Source organism: Thermobia domestica, chromosome 13, assembly GCF_964235325.1.
Source record: "Thermobia domestica chromosome 13, izTheDome1.hap1.1, whole genome shotgun sequence".
In the NCBI taxonomy this organism is placed as follows: Eukaryota; Metazoa; Arthropoda; class Insecta; order Zygentoma; family Lepismatidae; genus Thermobia; species Thermobia domestica.
In genome coordinates this window covers 207,162,870-207,186,003 of record NC_137466.1, presented here as the reverse complement: position 1 = coordinate 207,186,003, position 23,134 = coordinate 207,162,870, and the positions used below count along the sequence as shown (strand labels likewise).

At 36.4% G+C, this 23,134-nt stretch overlaps 1 protein-coding gene across 1 annotated transcript in view; it reads left to right on the top strand.

Annotated features, from left to right (window-relative positions):
* LOC145668977 (calcitonin gene-related peptide type 1 receptor-like) overlaps window positions 1-23,134 on the top strand; it is a 789,948-nt gene that overhangs the window by 310,956 nt on the left and 455,858 nt on the right. The window contains exon 2 of the mRNA XM_081737282.1: window positions 4,979-5,026. The gene's annotated coding sequence lies outside the window, so the exon portion shown is untranslated. The remainder of the gene's footprint in view (window positions 1-4,978; window positions 5,027-23,134) is intronic.

The following is a 23,134-nucleotide window of genomic DNA, read 5'->3' as shown; positions in this document are numbered from 1 at the left end:
TTCACGTAATGCTGCTGTAACAAACGATTCATTGTGGAGATGGCAAAGCACCTTGAAAGGGGTTCATCTTAAACTCGATCTACACTCCTTGAAGGCTTGGAGACGACTGCCAATTGGTGCGCTGCTAGCTAAGACCCATCACCACCCAACCAGCGTAATAACATCCCCCTCCTTCACGTGTTGGCGGGAAAAATCAGTCCTACGACTTTCCGGACAAACCCCGTATTTAAATATTAGCACACTGTTACTCTAACCTTTAGTACCGTATTAGAAGATTGAATTCGTTAACCATATATTCACCCCACATGATACAACCAAGAAATCGATGGACGTAAGAAAAACACCGCCTTTGTGTTCTGATGTTTTTAACAGTAGTTTTTTTTTTTAATCATGGGGAAAAAATTGAAAAAAAAACGAAAAATGAAGATGAATTCCTCTTTCTTTATCCTCTCTTACCATCTCGAAGGTAAGCTTAAAAAAGATAACACGGTATGTTATTTAAAAAAAAAAAAACACTTCCTGCTCTTCAAACTTAGCGGAACTTCTTTTGCTAATTTTTATTTAAGACCGAGAAAAGAAAGAAGAAAAAAATACATGTTGGGGTAATTTATGAGAAGCTCTTCTAAAATTTACAAGCTAAACATGACAAGGTTGATGGCGTATATATAAGTTATTCATCCCTTCTTCAGCTGTAATACATTTTTCTTCCTTCTTACAGAGAAAGGGTTGCAGATTATATACAGGGTGGACCATATATCTTGTTACACTGTTGTAAGTTTTAAACTAATAGATTAAACGCTGACATTTCATACTATGCAGATATCAACAGGAAGATATTATTTGACATATTCTGTGATACTACCAGGCTATAGTGTTGCCAACCCGACATAAAAGTATATATTTTTTTTAAAACTGCAGTACGTCACATTATTTTCGTGTATCAAATTTATATGTAAACGAAAACTTACATTAGAATAATTGGAGAAAATGCATTGTAAAGCATTTAATTACTTACTTTCACACAAGACGGCAATATTAGTTCGTACAACGTATACGTGGACATCGGTTTCCATTTCTGGAAGAGCATTTTGCAGCCGTTACCGTAGCTATTCGACAGGTTTACAAAGATAGCGTCCTTGATGGAATAGATAAGCTACCCGGACGTGACGTTGGCATTCCGTCATTGGCAAGCAAGGAGATTATGTTGAAGGCCTGTAAAGAGTTGAGTTGAGTTGATTTTGAGTTTAACGTCCTTCTCAGCAGTGAGGCTATATGAGACTGCCTACTGATTAACGTAAACTCCGAGCCACATGAGCTCCCGCTGGGAATCGAACCCGGCTTTCCGAAGCCAAAGGCGCCTACGCTAACCGCTTAGCGACGAAGGAACTCGGCCTATAAAGAGATCCTTTCTAAACAATAAAGGTGTAAGTCACAAAAAAGTAGTGTGTCTTATTTAAGAAATGATCCTCGTATTTTTCTCCTCAAGCAGTTTATTTTGTTTAGCTTGCTGTCCTTTCTGGATAATATTATTGTTAAAAATACATCAAAATGTATGAATTAATTGCAACTTTGAGTATTATCTAATTAAGTATAGGCCTAGCGCATACTGTTGTTTTGCCATTGTCCTAATGAAAATCTTGATTAGTGAATATTTTAGGATCAGTTTTATGTTAATAGGTGACGTCATTATAGTACACTATCAGCTTTTAAGTTTACCAAAAAAGAGTTTATATTTGATTTTTTCAAAAATTAAGCATGAGAATTAACATTCACCCATATTGTTTAGAACAAGAGTTCTAGATTGGTAGAAACCTAAACTCTGGACACTTTTTATTATTTATTTATTGTCATCTAATGCTAGAACTAATAATATTTTTTAAAAAAAATGTCCTTATGTTTTAAATCAGGGATACTTTTCTGCAGAACCCTGTTTCCCTGTATGACTGAGAAACAATAAAACTGTTTTTCTTTATTTCAATCGCAGAGTTTGCAGCCGGTGAAATAAAAAAAGACGAATTTTTCGGCTGTAGTTTTACGATCGCATCCCGCTGCGTCTCTGTTCCCCTTTTGTTCGCGGTTCGTTCAATCTATGTGAATGGCTCTTCTTGGATTATCTGTTGCGAAACTCCTTTTGTTTCGTAACGCTTTTACTCTGTTTTTTTGAAACCAAAGTTATATATATATATATATATATATATATATATATATATATATATATATATATATATATATATATATATATATATATATATATATATATATATATTCGTATCTCGTTGTCTTTAACACACATCCGTTTTCAATATACATTTCCAAGGTTGCCAACGTAAGAGATTTTCAAGCACGCATACAATAACATGAAACCTTCTATACCGTACGTCAACAAAACATTTTCAAGTCTTTTTTTTTTTTTCAAGTTTAACGTCCCACAATTATGCTCCGAGACTAAGGGAAGAAATGCAAAACCGACTTGGCACGAGGCACCAATGAACCAGGGATCCTACGAAAACGTTATTTTCAGAATAAGATATATATGGCAAAATTTCGCAAATGCTTGTAGCGCTATAGTTTTTTCTTTTTTTTTAAAAAAAAAAAAATCTGAATCAACAATGCATCTAATATGGGTGTCTCGCGAAGCATGACTTTTTGACTCTTTTGAATCAGCTTTACGGAACAAAATGTGGATGTCTTAAAAAGCCATCGGGGACACCTTGGCTCAGTGGTAGACCGCTTACCTCTGGTGCATGGGGTCCTTGGTTCGCTCTCCGACCAAGTAAGTTTGTGGTGGACAACATCGTGTCCGTGAATTTTCTCGAGGTACTCCCGTTACCTTCCACATTCTCATTCCACCAATTCTTCCATCATCATTCATTTGCCTTAATCATCCATCTCTCTTAGCCTAAAAAGCATAATCGTGGGACGTTAAAACTTAAGGACTTCATTTCATTTCTAAAAATCCACCCTAGCCTATGATTAATGAATTTAATGGCTTATTTGACACACTCAAATGAGGCTTTATAAACCACATCTGTCTTATCCATACGAATGTTGTTTTTATACAATACCCATCATGAACGAAATGATATGAGTCTTATATACTTTTCGTATGCACCTCGTATATTTTCTCGATTTGCTTTCAAGCATTAGGCTTTACTTTCACAAATATCGTTTCGTTCAGCCAAATGGGCCCTAATAATTGTTAGACGTCCAATCTTTGGACCATTTTTTTTTCGTTAAACGCTATAATATTGTGCATTTATTAATTTCCAGTCTATTCAAGGAGCTTTTGGTGTTCCGCGTATCACAGTTTGGGAACCGTTGGTAGTAGAACAGCCCAATGATAGTGTTTTCGAACATTCTAATTGAGGTTGATAGCAAAGAAGAAAATGGTAACGATTTACAAGGAGTTTTCCACAACATTAAGAGTATTGAACGAGAAAAGAAAGTTTAAATTTGAACATTACTGCAGTAACTGTTTTAGCATACCTGTATATATATATATATATATATATATATATATATATATATATATATATATATAGGCTAAAGGCTGTATTGTAGGGTATGATTCTTGGCTCAAAGAGTGAACATGGTAACCAAACCAACGCATGGTATGACCAATTCCCTGGAATCTATCCCCGTAATTAAATAATCACGATGGATTCTCTCTGTAACTCTTTCTCTGAATAGTAAATACAGAATGTATACATCCACTTTTATTAACACAGCAAAAGCAAGTAACGTATTTTTGTAAACACAAATTTAATCATTACATGGGAATCGGCTGGAAATTCTGAGAGCATACTTTTTTTTTTCACTCGGGATTTGTTTTTAACATCAAAAACCTTAGCGCACTGACGTAATTCCATTAGAGAATTCCAGTAGGCATAATCAGTTTACTCGTACAGTCTTCTTCTCTCTACGATATTAATCAGTTCTATTTTCTATTCGGTTTGAATGCTGCCTTCCTTTTGAATGGAATTTCCTTGTAGGCTTGTAGGAGTACAGGTATAAATCTACTCTCTTTAGAACACATCTTCTTTATTTGGTCACAATTTAACAGAGAAGCTGGTTTCCAAATTTAATTAAAGAACAGTTTCTAGAAATTTAATTATATTTGTTTTGTGACTGTTTTGATTCTAGATACTACTCCTGAAGTTTCTGTGCTTTACGTATACATCATAACATACATCTTTTGTACTAGATATACAAGCATTCTTTATTGTGACAAGAACTGAATAAATTATAAGAAGTTCATCCAAAAAATGAATATTTTGTCTTGAAACAAACTACAAACGATGTATCCGAGAGATTTATAGCATAGAAACTACCCTACTTTCCAACATATATGCCACATACATCCAAAGATATGAGGCACGGAAATTACATGTCTTCCTCTACTTTCCAACATACCTGCCATACACATCTAAAACATTTATGGCACAGAAACTACATACCCTACCGTACTTTCCAACATATTTGCCATACACATCCAAAGATTTGTGAGAGACAAATTATTTACCTTACTCTAGTTTCCAACATATGTGCCATATACATCTAAAAAATTTATGGCACAGAAAGTCATACCCTACCGTACTTTCCAATATATTTGCCATACACGTCTAAAACATTTATGGCCCAGAAACTACATATCATGCCCTACTTTCAACATATTTGCCATACACATCTAAAAGACACAAAAACTATATATGCAACATTTCACATAGATTTTTAACGACCTGTCAGAAATTGCGAGAATCGACTTTATACTAAAGATGAGTACTGTACTATGGAACATTCTGTTAAGAGTATACCATACCGTTTAGTAAGTATTATAATTAACATTTACTTTTGTTGGTTATACACAAACTACGTTTAATGATATTTCCTGATACCCCTTGGCAAAGACTATAATTTCACACGTTTAAATTCTACGTGTTAATTTCTCAGTTTAATTCATGTTTTCTTATATTTTCAGATTCTACGGAGATTCTAGCTGTTCTCCTTTGAGAATTCTCTTTTGTGGGTGAGTACGAACAGTTTTTATCAAGTAGTTTTAGTTCATTTCTGTTTTAGGAGTAAAATGCCACCAAAAAAGCAAGGGGAGGTCTTAAAAGGTTGACAGGTACGAGATCAATGCTCTCCACATAAATATTGCAGCAAATAAACATTTAACAAATTGATCTGAAACATTCAACAAACTTCTTTGAGAAATCTCGTGTATTTTACTGGTATATCTGGCTGAAAACTGAGCTCTTCTATTGTTTGAAGTGTTATATTGTAGATTCCGTTCTTCCTATTTGCTGATTGGACCCTTTACTTGGATCTAAATCTGAACACAGAGTCTTCTTTTTAATGGCATAAGGGTACCTGACTAGTTAATGTTTGTTCTCAACTAACTTATTTTTCACCAGAGAACAAAATCAATTGTATCATTGAAGTCAGCAACTAAAATGTATTTTTATACAGAAAAGTGTATAAAGAAAAGAGAGAAAAGTGTACCTTTATATCACATCTTTCGATTTTTTTTTTCTAATTCCGTGTGTTCGTTCAGATTGCCACTTAAGCGTTTATGTTCCTTTTAATGTGCTCCTCTACCGAATGACTAACCCTAGCGAATGGACTCTACTACAGAATCCATTGGCGACGCCAGAAATTTGAACAAAGGGGCTAAAAATGAAATGTCTTCTTCTTGACACGTGTTATCACCACCCACATACAATAACATTATTGCGGGGCATCTTTGGCCATCTCCTAGGTCCTAAACTTGCCCCGGGACATCCAATCTTTTAACAGAATTTTTTAAAGTATAATGAAAATATCCACGGGATTTCCTTTGGATTAGCAGCGGAATATGCGTGTCACGAGAGAATATTTAGACGTTATTTTATTATCCCGCAAAGAGTCCAGAAATGTTCCACAGGAATACTACAGGAAGTCTCGTTTTCCGAACTTACGGATTCTTGATTTCTACAGGGAACCCATGCGACATGTCCATTGATATCCCGATAACCAATACAGGAAATGTCGTGCATTAGATCAAGACACCCCGTAATATACCAACTTTTTTCTAAATTTTCCGAACAAACTATAATATATTTCGGAGATGAAACTTCATAGTGAAAAGGATAATGATGATGTTGCCGAACAAACTATAATGCATTTCGAACATAAAATCTTCATGGTGAAAAGAATAATGGTGATATTGCCAAAGAGACTATAATGCATTTCGGAGATTAAGCTTCATGATGAAAAGAATAATGCTGATATTGCCGAATAGACTATAATGCATATCGGTGATAAAAACTTCATGCTGAAAAGGATAATGATGATGTTGCCGAACAGACTATAATGCACTTCGGAGATAAAACTAAATGGTGAAAAGAATAATGACGATGTTGGCGAACAAACTATAATGCATTTCGGAGATAAAACTTCATGATGAAAAGAATAATGGTTTATATTGCATTTCGGAGATAGAACTTCATGGTGAAAAGAATAATGGTTTATATTGCATTTCGGAGATAAAACTTCATGGTGAAAAGAATAATGGTGATGTTGCAGAATAGACTATAATGCATTTCGGAGATAAAACTTCAAGGTGAAAAGGATAATAATGATGTTGACGAACAGACTATCATGGATTTAGGAGAAAAAAACTTCATGGTGAAAAGAATAATGGTTTATATTGCATTTCGAAGATAAAAGTTCATGGTGAAAAGAATAATGATTTATATTGCATTTTGGAGATAAAATTTCATAGTGAAAAGAATAACGATAATCTTACCGAACAGACTATAATACATTTCGGAGATAAAACTTCATGGTGAAAAGAATAATGGTAATGTTGCCAAACAGACTACATTGCATTTCGAAGATAAAAATGTCATAGTGAAAAGAATAATGAATTTTAATACATTTCGGAGATAAAACTTCATGGTGAAAAGAATAATGGTTTATATTGCATTTCGGAGATAAAATTTCATGGTGAAAAGAATAATGATTTATATTGCTTTTCGGAGATAAAACTTCATGGTGAAAAGAATAATGGTTTATATTGCATTTCGGAGATAAAACTTCATGGTGAAAAGAATAATGGTTTATATTGCATTTCGGAAATAAAACTTCATGGTGAAAAGAATAATGGTTTATATTGCATTTCGGAGATAAAATTTCATGGTGAAAAGAATAATGGTGATGTTGCAGAACAGACTATAATTCATTTTGGAGATAAAACTTCATGGTAAAAAGAATAATGGTGATGTTGCCAAAGGAGGTAACTTAAACTAATGTTGTCTACCTGTTTCGACTGAAAGATCGACGATATGGATTGTTACAGCAATTTCTAGACAATCGCCGTCTCCAGATGACTACATAAATGATGTGTGGTCTCGCTAAGCTAGGAAAATACGTTTTGGTCAATTAGCTTGGAGTTTAACGTCCCTTTCAGTGGAGGATCTAGAAGGTAAAAAGGGGGGAACAGCCAGAACCGAGACTATTATAGGTATAACTTATCTTGAGTTTACAATTTTTCATGGTCCTGTGGAAGTTTCAAACTTAATTCTCTCTCGATGGATATTATTGCTAGGTTGGACGTTGACATTACGGACCTAAAGTATTGTTTTACACTTGGCATAACAGAAAAATTGCAACTGAAACTACATGCAATCTTTCAAAACTATATAAAAAATAGCTTCATTTATTTTCTTCACCCAAAAAACGGCTCCTAGTTCGATCTGCCACTGGTCCCTTTTCAGCCCAGAGGCTGTAAAAGACGTTGTTCTAGTGCTCAACGTAAGATCCAAATCACATGAGACCATCGAGTGTCGGATCCGGGTCTTTTACTTCTCAGGAGAGTCTGTCAATGGTAGGCAGACAGTACTGAGCATCACATACTAGAAGACATTATGTTTGGCGTATAGAAACAACACTTGAATGAATACGAAAATATAAGAAGCGTCCTAAGAAACATGCAATATGATGTAACGTCTGGGAAAAGAATACCACAAAATCGACTGTTGTGGTAGGGTTTAGAGAATGATTCCTTATATTAGCAATGTACATAAAAATTCGATAACCCTACTCATATTGATTTTGAATAACAGAATGCTCACTAGATGTAAGTTATTCTTTATAGAACAAATAAGGGTAAACTTTTGTCCGTTTATTGAATTTTGCGTCCTTACAAATTCAGCGATTTAAGTGAAATGAAGAGGAAAATGAGATGAGAAAAGAAGAAAGGCTTAGAACTTTGCTAAGTTGAAAATCAATCAAACATTTTCCTTCGTCTCAAAGAATCCAAAGAGGGAAATTACTCTTAAAACTTTAAAACTTTCTTACTGATGTTTGCTTATAGATTGTGTGTGATTATAATGTATTTGCCTATTTAAATAGTGTGGAGGTATATATTGTATACATTGTATTAAAATCATAGAGAATTATTTTTTCTGTTGTATATTCTTTCAGTCGAGCATTTCTATGTCGAATACAGATGAGACGGCGTAATTTCTAAGGCAAGAAAGGAAGTCTGGTTTGACTAAGAAAAGATATTCGATAAAGTCTGTCGCAGAGTTTTAATATAAATACTTCTTTTTCTTGAATACATCAGATTGGTATCTGACATTACAAACTGAGAAATATTTACGTTTAGATAGATAATAGTCTGCGATATGAATTTCTTCGAACAGTTCACTTTTACTGTAACACCACCAGAAAGAATTGAAAAATTATAATTCTTTCACTGATTTTCTTCTTATTTCCCCGAAAAGGTTTCCACTGGACGACATGAAAACATCTCACTTGACATAGATAAAATTCAAGGGGGCCACCAGATGTAATTGTTGAAAAATTACAACTCTATTACGATTTACGTGTAAATACGGTTTTCGGATACGTAGCATAAAAACTACGGTACAAAACACAAACTAATCTGTGCTAAGTGGCCACTAAAAGCACGAATGCTATCTAACCGAGTCAGGATAAGGCAAAGCTGGTGGTTTCGCGCGATAGTGCGGAGGGTGTCCGAAGGGAGCAGGCGTGTCAGTGATGGTGACTATGTGCGCAAGCGATGGTAGTGGAAGGAAATGGGTTTTAACAACGATACGGGTTTCAATAGCAGTTGTCATGGTTTCATACTAGTAACCTTCACCTGTAAACATAAAATATCGCTTGTACACTGTGCAGAAATATGCCGCCGGTGGAAAATAGCATCCAATAGAGCCATCTTTCATATACACTCACTTATTTTATCCCTCGTTAAGCACTTGTAATGATTTTACACTAGTAAACCTACAGTTGTAAACCTAAAATACAGCTGTATTACGTTGTATTTAGTTCTGTCGCCTGCAGAAATTTGTTCCTTATAAAATCTTTTATTGCAAAGTATTGAATTTTACCTGTAAATCTTCGAAAATGTGGTGCGCCAAAACTACACCTGCATCGACTTCTTTACTGTTATTGTGTTTACTGTTATTTACTGTTACTGTTGTTCCATGGATCTGTCTGTCCCCGGTGCTACATAACATTTGCATTGCCGATTATTCACAATTATCTCATCACTTACACCATTTTGTCTTTGATGATGATACTGCCACTCTAGCACGGTTAAAACTATCTAATATAAAGGGTGAGGCATGAGTCTGTTAACATCTTTGTAGCACACGAACGGCTCAGCGTACACACTTGGTTCATGGTATATGTTGTTCGGGCGGGTAATGGCCTATATTGCACGACATGATTGCCATGGCGGCCATATTGGAAGCCGCCATCTTGGATCCAACATTGGATATTTAAATGGGAAGGGAAGCATGTGGGGCATCATTTGACACGAGATCGATCTCAGGCAAGCAGTAGTGCAATCCATTTTCACCTACCGTTATAGGTTAAGAAGTTATTGCGTCCCAAAGGGTGAAAATTTGATTGTGTATTAATTTCTTCCTGCAAAATGTTATTCACATGTACAGTCATGTAATCTTTGGTGCTTAACTGTCAGTGATGGTAAAACATAGCAATTTCCTGTCTTCCAGCGATGTTGAAGCTAAATTCACCTCATTCTGTCAGTGGCGGATCCAGCCAAAGGCCTAGGGCCCCCCTAGTTTTTGAATGACAAAAATAATTTAAGCTATTATTTATAGCCTACACTTTATATATATATATATATATATATATATATATATATATATATATATATACCTGTCATAATATTAGTTGTGGATATCCCCAGTTTTTACCTTCTAGATCCACCCCTGCATTCTATCTTTAGTAAATACTAGGTCGGATTTCCTCCAATCGAGTGCCGTGTCGTAGAAAATCTGTGCCCAGGGCGAGATTATACGACGGCGCCCCCGAACATATGAATGAGGTCGACAAACCAGCCACGAAGCGCTGGCGCGAAGTATAAGAAAATTCATTTTGAGCACTTTTAATACTTTTTTATTTCCATTTTATGTATGTGCACATACATTTTCCTTTCCTAACATTATAGGACTACTTCTTAAAGCAGAAAGAGGATTAATTACATACTAGTAATATTCCAAGTAATTTTTCCTCTTTTTTCTTTCATTCTTTTCTTTTAGTTTTTCCTGCCGAATTTTGCGCCCCTTATTTTAGCTCATCGACCCACTATCCCACGACACGGCACTGCTCTAATCAAATTCTCATTGAGCAAAGTGAGAATACACCAACAAACAAACAAATTATTCTGATTAACTATAGTCTTTCTTACTAGCTAAAATGCTTGTTCTTCACACAGGGAGAGAAGGTTTGTGCAAAGAATTTTAATTCTCCCCCTTCCCCTTCGAGATTGTCCCTCTTGATTCTCGAACCAGCGACTACAAACACTGAAAGAATGTTGTTAATGCAAAATAATTTGAAGATCTGAAAGGTATGGAACCTGCAACATATGCAAAATAGCTCAGTTGCCTACATTATAAGAAATATGGTTCACTGTGTGTGCATACATGCGTACTTTACCTGGTGTCGAATTTTGACCCCCCGGAATCAAAACTCGAAAAAAGAAGGGCTTCGAATGAGATCAGATGTGCTCAAGATGTGTGTGCACACAAATTGGTGACTCGAGGTGACTCCCATTTCGAAAATTTCATGACTGACATACAGACACTATCTTTTATTTATTCGTATAGTTATCGATTTAATCGATTGATCCCTGACTAGCAGGACACCTGATTCCTAGCACCGTAACTAAACACATTTTAAACAGTTTTCTAATTAAAATCTCTACTAAGTGAAGCATAGTTTGCTCTTTATGGATTCATAAAAGATTAGATAATTAATTCGCTACAATTAAATAGCTTTTACATGCTCTACGGCAAGGAGCGATAAACCTCGCCTTATTGTGACGGCGACAAATAACCACGTGATTCTTTTCCAATCAATTAAGTAAAATAAAAATCGCCGTCCCATTTAGACCTTTCTTTATTTTTGGTCAATCGCTTAATGATAGTGTAGAATAAAGAGTTTGCGTTGAAACCAACAATAAACAATTTCCTTGTGCTGTATATATATATATATATATATATATATATATATATATATATATATATATATATATATTTTAAATTTTCTTTATCCCTATTTTTTTTTTAAGTATAATGTCTTTCTGACTAATCTATCATTTTCTTTCTTCTGTTTTTGACAAAGGCACTATTGGAAGGGAATGGGAAGAGAGAAAATGACTCCTATAGACGAAAAAAAGTTTTTTTAAAAAAAAATCTAGAGAAAGAGCGGTGTACGCTTGGAGCAATCTCGTCAAGAGTTGTTATTTGGTAGCGCCGCGGGTGAAGGACCCGATCTCGGATATAAAACACTGCCTCTGAAGAAACAGAGACAAGGAACAAAAGAATAAACACACAGAGCTTGCTTCGAGGAATTGTGGGAAAACAGCAAACAAAAAAAGGGGGGAAGAGAAAACTGTGTAATGGACAATGACAAAAGAGGGTAAAAAAAAGTTTTCCTACTGCATTGCTTATGGTAGTAGTACTGTTTTTATTATTATTATTTTTAATATAAATTTTTATTATATGTATGTGTGTGATATGTGAGGAAGAGGGAGTGAATGTGTGTTTTGTTTGTGTGTGTACTTTCCTTGTGCACGGAACCGCCCTTAAATCTTAATATTATTGCTAAATTTGACATGAATACGGCCTTGGCATCGTGCTGTGAACGAGTTAATTTTTTCCAATAATAAGACAAAAAAAATATAAAAAAAGAGAGAGAGAGATGATCGCGAGGCAGAATCTGTCCTCTGTTCCTTCTTTATCTCCCTTTCTCTTTGTTTCTTTTTTCTTCAGCCTTGGTTTCTCTCTTTCTTTATTCTCTTTCTCTTCTAGTCACACCGGCACCTATATTTTGCGTTGTTGAATGCTGTGTCACATTTCACTGCAAACTTGTAAATATTGGAAAGATACAAATAATTTGGATAACGAGGTGTTTGCTTCTATACATATTTAAGAATTGACAATAGCTCTGCCAATTCAATTTTTTTTTTAAAAAAAAACTAATAATACCAGTAGCGGATCTAGATTGGAGCAAGGGAGCCTAAGTCCCCAGTTTTTTGAGTGACAAAAGAATATAAGCTATTATTTATATATTTTTGAAAATTTATAGTAAACTCATGATATACTTATCATAATCTGAGTTCTGAATTTTCCCCCAATTTTTAATTTCTAGATCCGCCACTAAATAATAGCAGTTAATAGCAATACGCGTGCATAAATGAAAACATGTAGGTATTCAATACCGTTGACTCTTTTGTGAGTAGCGAAGCTATTCAGTATGAGATTTACGGTTTCAAGTGCAACCTGAGTCCACCGGAAGTCGAACGTGGGACCTCGTGTATAACAGTTACACCCAATACCGTAGTTACTAGAACAGAGCTAAAATGATAATCATACTTGTTGTACTGTATGGTTGCAAAACATGGTCGCTTACTCTGATGGAAGAACATAGACTAAAAGTATTTGAGAACAAGATCCTGAGACAAATATTCAGACTCAAGAGGAACTGCAATGATCAATGCCGGAAACTTCATAACAACGAACTACATAATTTATACCGTTTACCGAACATTGTTAGGGTCATCAAATGTAGGAGGCTTAGGTGGGCAGATCATGTAGCCAGAATGAAAAAACGTAGACAAGCTTTCAAAGTTTTGACTGAAAATCCAATCGGAAAACGACCATTAGGAAGACTTAGGCGTCGATGGGAGGACAATATTAAGATGGATCTCGCAGAAATAGGAATGCAAAATAGAAAGTGGATCCAGTTGGCTAAGGATAGAAGTCAATGGAGAGTTTTTGTGAATGCGGCAATGAACCTCCGGGTTCCATAGGCCATAGAGTTAGTTAGTCTGCTTCGAATAGTAAAACTTGACATCTGCTGAAAAGGCAACAATGTATAAATTCATTTGCTTGCTTTTGTAATAAAAATTAAGAATATGCAAAAAAAAAAAAAACACCCAGGTGTTTCTGTAAGCCTCAATTCTAACATGTTTTGAGGGTTGCATTAACATAGCGTTCACATATTATTATGAATACATGAGCTTGCTTTTATAATTAAGAATATATATTTTTTAAAATTGCCTGGGCGTTTATGCAACCCCAACTCTCACATGTTTTGAGGGTTGCATTAACATAACTTGGCCGAGATAAATGCTCTAGCTATCTATTACGAGAAAGGAGAATTTTAAAAAATCGCTTTCGTTTACAGTTACCGTTTGAATTTACGGATGTACTAACATGATAACCTTATAACTCCCATTAGCGTGATCCTTGTAAGTAAGAAAAAGTTGTGAAACAATGTTAGACTTGTAAACTATGCGAATTGGTTACTCAAACTGGAAGTAGTGACATCCGTAGCTTTCGGTTGCAATAGACAGGGATAAGGCCAGAGATGGAACTGGTTCTTCGAACGGTGAATCCAAACCAGAACCAGTTTCTCATTGTCTGTTAGAATTATTATTATTATACAGAAATGAGTATTGAAACCGGAAGTTGTAAAGTCACTGACAAAATTCTTTCTGTTTGTTGAAATTAGATTCGTAAATAACTTTAGAATGGAAGGGTAATTTGAGTACAGTTTTCAGTAAAATAAAAAAATATGTAATTTTCTGTATGTAATTTCCCATCGTTATTTCCAAAATAAATTTTACCAAACGGAAATGACTTTTGTCTCTGACTGTACTAGTTTTCGCTACTTCTAGTTTCAATTTGATTTGATTTTTAGTTTAGCGTCAATTTCAGCAGCAACTCTATATGAGACATGGATTTACAGCTAAACAATGGAATCCGCACCACATGAGGTCCCGCCGGGAATCGAACCCGGATCTCCCATGCCAAAGATGCGTACGCTAACCGCTTAGCCACTTTTTTTTTAACACTTTATTTACATGCTTAGTACTACATAATGTTCACAGGAAGATTTAACGTTAAAAAAAAAGAAAAAAACTCACCAAAACATATTGATAGTATATACAAAATAGCAGACGATTAAGTTAAGACAGTTAAAAAATTAGCAAAATATTTCCGCTTACGATCAATAGAAATGCTGGTAGCAGCGGATTTGAGGAAAGCAAGGTAAAGATCGGGGTGATAAGGTCCGGGGGTGGTTAACAAATAGACAATAGTGTGTGCCACAAACCAAATAACAGTATTATTCTTTGTAACAGGATAGTAATTAAAATCTGGGTAGAGTATTAAAGCAGTGGCACGAAAAGAGGAAGGATGAACACGACATATTTTGCTTAAAAGTATACATAACTGCTGCCAAATACTAGTGACTGAGGAACAAGTTTCGAATCTATGACTAAGTGAATCAGGTTGTTGGCAAATATTACACAAGTTATCAGCACCAATGTTTAAATGATACAAACGTTCTTTTGTTTCATATGCGTTATTAACAATAACATACCAAAGAGATTTGTGGGTATAGTTCAGAAATTTAGCATGAACATTACACCAGATACGAGACCAGTTATGAGAGGGTTGCTTTACTATTATATGTGGTGTTACTGCGGGATGATTGTTTAAATAGTACCAATACAAGTCCTTAACAGACATGCATTCTATTTCACATTTTGCCAAAAGTGCATAAGCCATGTCTATTATGACGTCTTTCAGGTGAGGATATTTCCAACTCCACGGGAAGGCATTGATAGGTCCCTCAAGGTCAATACAGGCAAAACATGCGGCAAACACCGCTGCAGAGACAGTGCTGTGAGCAGAACACGCGACCTGACAGCTGCGATGTAACAAGAGAGCTTTGGCTTGAATGTTTACATCTAGAAAGCCAATGCCCCCGTCCTTGGGAAGCAAACGTAACTGAGTAGACGATACACGTAATAATTTGCCGTGCCAAAGGAAAAACAACGCAGAACTATGTAAGGAGCGGGCGATATTGTGGGGGAGAGGATAAATCTGGGCGAGGTGCCAGAGTACGCTATACCCAGTCTGTTTAAGAAACAACATTCTGCCTAATAAACTAAAATGACGATGTTTATGAAAATAAAGAATATTTCTAATTTTTGCAGCAACTTGGGCGAAGTTAGTAGTAATGGTACGGGTGGTATTAGAAAACCATTCAATTCCTAGTATTTTAAGAGAGTCGACAACCGAAAAATAAACCCCATACTCTTGAGTACAATTGTCATTTAAACACATAATTTTCGTTTTACTGTCATTTAATTTTGCACCAGATACTGTTTGATACTTAGTTAATAAATGCAGAATATGTTGAATTTCTACAGGGCTGTTCACTAAGTAATGTGTGTCATCAACGTAGCTTTGTGCAACAATTTTAGTATTATATACAGGGACCCCTGGTAAAAGAGATTGAACAGAAAATAACAAAGGAGCCAGAGATAAACTAAATAAAATACTGGACATGCTATCGCCCTGAAGGATTCCGTTATTAAAAGGAATCGCTACACTTAAGCCACCATTAATCTTCATCTTAGTGATTCTCTGAGAATAGACACCTTTAATCATAGAAATAAATTTGTCACCAAAGCCAAAGCGAGTTAGCACATTAAACAAATATTGATGCTGAATTCTATCAAAAGCCTTAGAGTAGTCCGTTGAAAGAATAGCCACTGTATGATCAGTTTTACACTCATAATATGCTATAAAATCTCGAAGATTGGATAGCGCTTCATACATACGTCGAGTCTGTCCATGGCCATATTGGCAGGGGCTTAAGAGGTCTTCAATGTATGTTTTCATTCGCAGAGTTAGGCAACGAGTCAAAATTTTGAGGTCCGTACACAGTAAGCTGAGAGGTCGAAGGGCATCAACGTCATGGGCGTTTGCATGTTTGGGAACCAACACAGTGATACCCGTTCGTAAGGAGGTTCCTAAAATGCAACTATCACGATACTCGTTAAAAAGGTCAGTGAGAAAGGGAGCAAGGATGTCAAGAAAAGTGACATAGAATTCCACGGGCAAGGAGTCGACACCAGTGGATTTGCCTCGTTTACCAAGTTTAATAGATGTCATGACCTCGTCTACCGTGAAGGGCTGGCTAAGACGCTCCCTGTCACCATCGGTTAAAGTATCTGGTATGTGATCAAAAATAGTATCATCACTGACAAACAAAGAAGGCTTCGCATAGAGATGTTTAAAATGTTCTATAAGATATGCAGTCACATGAGGTCCCTCATATAAATGTCCATCGGGGTCTTTAAGATGCGAAATCAGCTGTTGTTTACCTCTACTGCGTTCTCGCTGTACGTGGACAGTACTAACAGATTCTGTGGAATCGGTCGAAGGAATCTTGCTACGAACAATATGGCCGTACATACGTCGGCGATGCATAGAGAGAAGAAAAGCCTTAATTTGATGAATTTGAGGCCGAACAGATTCGCCTTGAGCCTGCGCCTTCACATAGTCCCGTAAAAGCTTAGAATAATATGCATACTGTTCACAGAAGGCCTGATGACGATGAATACTGTATTGTTTACTAACAAAGCGAAACACAGGTTTTACACGTTTCTCCCAAAAGTTCATAAGAGTACCTTTATAGCTGCGTTTCTCCTCCATTAAGGATGCCCACTCAGCACGAATGACAGATTGGTAGTCCACTTCAGCGAGTATCGACGTATTAAAATACCACAATGAATTACTTTTAAGGAATTTAGTTACGGGTAAATTGATAGTCATAACGACACAATAATGATCACTAAAAATCACAGGTTCAATTTTGATGTCCTTGACGTAAGGCAATAAGATGCGGCTGACGTAAATTTGATCGAGTCTCGAGGATGAATGCGAAGTCCAAAAAGTATGACCCGGAACGCTGGGAAAATAGAAACGCCACACATCGACGAGGTCGTATGTTTCAATCACTTTGTGGAGGGAAGGTGAGAAGGGGTAATGAGGCTGGGCATCTATCTCGGAAAGTACTGCATTGAAGTCTCCAGCGAGGATACAGGGGTTGGACCCATTGTATAACACCTGCATGAGATCAGTTTCGAAGAAATTGTTCCGTGCCCTAGTTTGAGAGTTCCCAGCAGGAGCATAAGTGTTACATAACCGTATAGTCCGTAGTTGGCCCACAGTAAGTCTATCGGTTAGAGGAGTAGGATGTTCAATAAAGTCTATATCACTTCTATAGATAATTGCAGTTCCTAAGCCTTGGGGATTAAAATTAGAGCACCAGGAGTGAGTAAATAGATTGGAAAATTCAGGCAAAGCCACTTCCTGTGTGAAAAGAATATCTATCTCTGCTTTACGTATGAAATCACTCAAAGCATGTTGCTTAACCAAGGAACTTAAACCGTTTAAGTTTAGAGTGGCGATACGAAAACTATACATTTGGATCCACCAGAGAAAAAAAAAGTGTAAAAAAGAGAAAGAAGAGGACATTAGAGAGAGAAGGGATATTACGAAGGATCCGATGCACTGTCAATCCCTTTCCTAGGACGAGACTTTGAACGGGTACGAGTGGACTCTACAATATAACTATCTTGAGACTTTATTAATTTCAAAGAAAAATCACTGTCACCACTTTCAGTTTTCTTTTTCTTGCGCCGGGTTTGGGACAAAAACACATTTTCACTTGCACTAAGGTTACTAGCAGTAGAAACAACCACATCACTGGGCAAAACATTAGCACTAGTACGTGACTCGTTGACACTAGGTGGGGCACCAGAAGGGGACATAGAGGTAATAGTTGTCACATCAGATTGGCAGTGCACAGAGGGAACTTCATCACTGTTGAGCACACGTTGTTCAGAAAGTGAACATAAACCTGTATCAGGTTCCTTTGGAGGATCAACAATATGGTCTTCACTAATGGGAGGGGCCTCTTCAATATTCACTGTGCCGTTAGCAGGATCAATAGTATCAGAAGTCAACTGAGCTGTATGCATCATGGAATCACAAGGAAGGTGCACGGGAGGGTCAAGCGATTTGACAGAAGGAATGTCACGAGGCGAGGTCAAAATCGGGAAGGTGTTGAAATTTAGTAATTCTGGTGTGGGCGTTGCGGAAGGAAGATTAACAGGAGCAGGGCGTGACAAAGGGGAGGATCGGAGTACGGTACGAGAGGATAGGGGGAGGGTACTAGAGCGACGCTTATCACAATCTTGGAAAAAATGTAGAGGACTATCACAGAAACTGCATGTCTTGATTTGACCATTATAAGTGGCCCACAATCGTAAACCTGCGATTGTCACATAGGATGGTATGGAATGCTTAATGTTCATGCGTATCAGCTTCCTGCCAGTACGAGTTTTATAAATGTGACCTGCATCATAGTATTCGTCTTCAATATGTTGCACCTCGCCGTACTTAGAAAGCACACTGATGATTTTAGCATTATCAAGTTCACTAGGACATACATGTAGTTTAACTAATTGCGACATATTACTAGCAGAATCAAGGTCCAGAACAAATTCACTGTCATCATCTTTGTACACCACTTTACCCTGTGAATCACGTAGTATTTGCTCATAAGTAATCTGGTTTAAGAGTTTAATATACAATATTTTCCTGTTGAAGTCCATTTCTATTGAGATAACCTGGTCCGGGGATAATTTGAAGGTTGAAGCAATCCATTCATGGAGTTTAATCGACGTGGGACGATTACTAACAGGACGAAAATTAATTCGTATAGTATTCACTCGTAAACTAACCATGTCGCAAAACCGTTATCAAAAGACCAAAAGAATAGCACTGGGTCGTATTAAAGACGTTCACAGTCCAATTCTACACACAAATGTGCCAAACACGAGGAACAAAAACGAAGCGTTCGCAGCTACACACAGCTTACAAGCACACGGCAGACGAGCGATGTGCACCGCCACTAGGAAGCTCTAGTTTCAGTAGAGAAATAAGATCTGAAATAAAATTCTTTCTTGGGATCCTGAAACCATATCAAAAAAATCATTTCTCTACTGTTACAGATACCTTATTCGCTCCACGGAAATCAATATTCCCACTTCAATTACTGATTCTGCTCTATATATTGATCAATATTGACACCGGAACTGGTAGTATAGTTCAACCACTTCCGGTTTTAGTAGAGAAATAAGGGTGAGTTTGGAATCTACTGTTGGGATGCTGAATATTTTTTTTTAAAAAAAAGAGCTTCTCGCTATCTATAACCGTTGTTGTTCTATGATGATGAACTTTAAACCGGAAATGGTCGATTTCTAGTACTTTCGATTTGAATAGAGTGTTAATGGTTTATGTGGAACCTATTCTTGGCACATTGAATGGGTTTCAAGAAGTCACGGCGATTTCTATTACTTTCAGTGTGAATACCCTAACAGCATAATCACATAGCAGGCATATGTCTATCATGTTCCCTCAGGTACATGAGTATGTGTCCAGTATGTGCCTTATGTACCTATGAGAGAGAAATCATATGGATGGCAAGTGATAGTCACAGTCTATGTCCGCCCCTAAGCACATGCCTAACATGTACCTGGGGAACATGCCTAGTATGTTCTAGGTATGTTCACCATGCCGTAAGCGTCAATGAACAAACCCTATATGTTAAATCGTCTATATACGTAATTTGTTTACATTAAGGTGAGTCTAAAAAACACTTTTAAAAAGTAATAAAAAAACAAGTAACCGGGGTGGGCGCAAACCACCAAGCTTTGGATTAGCAGCCGCGTACTCAACCAACTTGGCCACGGACGCGATGAAGACAATGTCGCTTGTAGAGAGATAAATTATTGAGGTCTCTTGAATTCGGCTAATCAGAGTGCTCCTTTAACCGCATATATTCGACTATAACCGTTTGGGAACAGATAAAATCTGCTCACCATGTAATTCTATAACAAAATAACGAGTGTCTATTTACTTTCTTCCATATTCACTTTCAAATAATCGGCGACAGTTGCCATCTAATAAATTTGATGCGTTTGTTGCTTCTAGTACACAATCGTTTAGAAAAAGAAATAACAAATTCATTAAATGTGGGAGATGAATTTAGAACACCTAAATGTAGCATGCCTAGCACATATTCTGTTAGAGTATCTGAAACAGTATGTTCCTAAAGGACGTACCTAGAACATGACAGATATATGTCCCAAATGACAACATGAAAATAAATTACTGTTAGAGTGCGAAACTGAGCCAGGTATATAAATTCTATGTTTGTGGTACATAGTTGCAAATATCAATTAGGTGTAACAAGTACCTAAAACTGTAGGTAGCTGAAGTACAGCACATGAATATCATATGTACCAAGTGTCGGGAACCTAAAAATGTAGCTGGGACATCTAAATGGCACATGCCTAGCACATCCTCTGCTGTTAGGGTACAGTATTAATGGGTGAGATGGAACCAATTCTTGGAACGCTGAATCGATTCCAAAAAGCCACAGTCGATTTATAATACTTTTGATTTGAGTTGATTTTGCTTTTAACGTCCCTTTCAGCAGAGGGGATAAGATAAAATCTGCTCGCCAATTAGTAGGTTCCTCCTAACGTCCCTTTTAACGTTCCCGGCGAAGCTATATGAGATGGGACCTGCTGATAAATGTAGAATCTGAACCACATGAGCTCCCGCCGGGAATTGAACCCGGATCTCCCACCCCAAAGCCGCGTACGCTAACTGCTTTGTCACAAAGGAGCTCTATTTTTGATTTGAATGTAGGGTTAATGAGTGAAGTGGAACCTATTTTTGGGACGCTTAATCTATTCCAAAACCCTCTTCTAGCCAGCACTTCCCCTTCTGACTTTATTATCTGTTGACAAACAGACAGAGCAGGCCGTTCCACAGCACTCCCTACAATTTGGAAATCTAAAAATGGAAAGTTTTCGTTTTTTATACGTAAGCTGTTACACTATCAGCTTTTTCTCCAACGGACGGTGGATTTACTAGATTGTGTTACGCCTCAACGAATATGAAATGGCAATGTATGTTGACTCTGGAGTTGCAGAAATAGCTATATATACTTCCTCTCCTTTCATTTTATCTTGTAGAAAAAAATATTTTCCAGAGAAAAAAAATATAGTTACATAGAATCGCATGAAATATTCGTAAAGTTTTATGAGTGACAACACTGTTTGCTAAAATACTTCTCACAAGTTTCAAAATAAAAATAAATGTTTCACGATGCATTCAACAAACTGAAAGTTGCTTCTTCATTTTTTTTCTACTATAGAAATTTGCAATAAAACCCTTTTCATTCCTTCCCCCATTTTTTAAGAAGTACGTTTCAATGGCGGCTCGTGAACATGAAATTAGCAAGAGACAGAATTTTCTTAAACTGGGAAATATGTGAGATATTTCGAAAAACTGAGAATGATTTTCGAAATCAAAAGTTACCAACATTTGTTCACTTAGCTACCTTATCTATAAATCTACAGGGTTCACGGTGGCTCAGTGATGAAGTGCTTACTTCTGGTGAGTGATGGTTCCTATTTTGATCCCCGTCCAAATAAGTTTGCGGTGGACAACATCGTTTCCGTGGGTTTTCTCGGCATACTCCAATTTCCTTCCACATTCGCATTCCACCAATTCTTCCATCATCATTCACTTGCCTTAATCACCTGCCTTTTTTTTAAGGTTAAAGGGCTAGAATAGTGTGACGTTGAACTGAGAGATTTCACTTGATTTTTGAATCGTTTGCGATCGATCCCGTAGTTTTCAAGCTAGAGCGTTTCAAAAGTGATATTTTGCATTTCGGGCGATTTGAAACTCTGAAAGGAGGTGTTTTTCGACCTTTGTTAGATTTTCCTCTTTCGTTTGGTATAAGAAATCATGTCCCGGAGCTTGGTCATCAGGTTTCTAAAGATACTATATATTTTAACGGGAACGGGAGGCTGGGTTTTCTTTCTCATCTCTTATTCCAAACACATAGGTAAATTTTAGCCTCCATTTTTTATCTATCTCTTCCTTACATTTTAATCTTCTACAGCATCTTGTAAGTTCTCTTTTTTTTTTCGTATTTTCTTTGAAGAAAATAAATGGGCAAAAGAAACACTAAGTCTTATTCTACTGTCATTTTTATTTGAGAGAGAATTGAAGAGGGAGTAGGGAAAGTATGCGGGCCTGACGAATGGTGAAAAATCGTTCGGAAACGGGAGAAGAACACATTTGATCGATATATATTTATCTTTCTTTGAATTCCTATGGGAATATTTTCCCTCTGTTCGAGGAGATAGGTTCCCTACATCTTTTCTTATAAGGATTTTTTTTACGGAAAAGGGTAGAAAAAAAAAAGTGCTTCACAGCTGTCAACAGACAGTCAACATTGAATCTACTTCTGTGCAGCATGTTGTTCAGTTCAATTTTAAACCAAAAAAATGTTTTAAAAAAGTAAAAAAATGTTTTTTTTTTACTGCTGTTACATGTTACGTTTTGTATCTATTACAGATGCGTTGTATAATAAAGATAGGATTTGATTTGATTTATATATTCTTTTTATGACAGAAAGCACCATCTCGTTTTTTTTTATAACTGTTTAAGTATTTTGAATATTACTGTTATATCGAATGTTATTTCTGAAAGCTATGAAATGTGAAATAAGCACATCTTGTATGAGTATTATAAAGAAGTACCAATCATATCTTCCGTTCAATAAGAAAATTGTATCTTGATTTTCTTCGTAAATTGAGGCATCGCAAGACACGATTGTGGGATTATCCGTAAGGAAAGAAATG